The sequence below is a fragment of the Sinocyclocheilus grahami genome, unplaced genomic scaffold (genome assembly GCF_001515645.1).
Source record: "Sinocyclocheilus grahami isolate Dianchi unplaced genomic scaffold, SAMN03320097.WGS_v1.1 scaffold811.1, whole genome shotgun sequence".
Classification (NCBI taxonomy): Eukaryota; Metazoa; Chordata; class Actinopteri; order Cypriniformes; family Cyprinidae; genus Sinocyclocheilus; species Sinocyclocheilus grahami.
The window spans coordinates 233,267-234,965 of NW_015505990.1; the positions used below are offsets into that span (position 1 = coordinate 233,267).

General features: G+C 35.1%; 1 pseudogene; it reads right to left on the reverse strand.

Moving 5' to 3' along the window:
- Nucleotides 1-240: 240 nt before the first annotated feature.
- LOC107562181 (peroxiredoxin-4-like) overlaps nucleotides 241-1,699 on the reverse strand; it is a 6,006-nt pseudogene continuing 4,547 nt past the window's right edge.

Below are 1,699 nucleotides of genomic sequence, written 5' to 3' on the forward strand. Positions count from 1 at the left end.
CACTTCATTCCAGTTACCGAAATCTATTTTTAATAGTTCTAGTTAACAATAACAGCTCTGTTCTGAATGTGAAGTGATAGGAAAACCCACTGTCTACTGTTTTGCATGACAATTATTATTATTTTTATTTGTTTTGTTAAAACGATTAATCTCAGACTCTGTATTTACATCCAAATATTTTAAGGATTAAAACAGATAAAACATTTAATCTCATAAATCAATATGTTAACATTGGCAGCCCTAGTAAACATTGTTATAACCTGTTTTTCAGATAATAACTTTGACAAAAGTGTGTCATCAATGCAATATGTGAAACGGTTAATAAATGCCGTACCTTCTCCATGTTTATCAGTGTACTGGAAGGCCTGCACCAGTCTGAGGGTCTCGTCCACAGAGCGTCCCACCGGCAGGTCGTTCATGGTGATCTGCCTGAGAACACCTTGTAACGTTTATTATTATTTATTAGCTCTAAAAAGGGGAATATTTATGACGAATCATAAATGGTTATGATTCATAATAAATATTTAGATTATATCTTCGAATTAACTGTAGCAGAATCAATATTACAATTATTTGATCTGTCCGTCCACCGAGCAGACAATATAATCATTTATCAATTTAAGGAATATTTATTTTCTGGCCACGGAACAATAAACTGTCCTTCTTTGTGCAGTGCTAGCAGTAATTCTTAGCCAAATGTAGCAAGGGTTCAAACATTCATTGACTTGGAACTGTGAACAGTAAACAGAGACAATTCGTTGTGAATATAAGGGATTTAATAAAATGAAACTATATCTAACATATAACTAACTAAAACATATATACACAGAATGAAACAAAGTAAGGAAAAGATAGAGAATAGAAAAGAATGGCAGTATTTCACATCACTTAACCACAACCTCTGAAAAATCATCAAAGAATCCAATAATCACCTTAAAAGGGACTGAGATTTAAACACGCATCTGAATAATTTGAAGCGGTTACTTGCATTGGTTTCGATTGCTGAAAAAGAGTCCGGATGCGGTAGATAACGGAGCTCTTTTGATGAGTTCGTGAGGAGTCAGCTGGAAGTTTTTACTTCTGGTTCCTCTGAAGAAGAAGTCCACAGCGACTAACGTTACTTGAAAGTAAAAACTGCCGGAAAATAAAACTCAAGAGGAAGGTCTTGAGAGTCCTGAAAGGTGTTGTCTCAAACGAAGAAGAAGTTTTCTGAGCAAAGTTATTTTGGGCTGATCGCTTTTGAGAATTTCTATTCTGTGTGTACTGGCCAATGAGAGACATGGATTTTGAGCGGGAGAATCTTCTTTGTCTCTTGTTTTATGGCTCATTTGCATGCTTTATGGCCGGTCTGGAACATCCGTAGTTTTAACCCAAAATATCGTACCAGTCATATGATGCGTTTCACAATCACATACTGTAAGTCATTGTCCGAGAAATGAAGAACGGGTGACATTGATACCAAGAAACAATAATCTGGAATAGATTAAACCAAAGATACACACATACACCTGAATATAAGTGTTTTATGGCTTTAACTAATACAAATAACGAGTGGTAACTCATCTAATCTAACAAGGGAATGTACACACAACACATGCATATACCAGATACAATTATAACTGATTAATTATAGTCTAAAATAAAGAAATGTCTGTATGTGTGTGTGTGTGTTAGTTTGGGTGTGTGTGTGTGTGTGTGT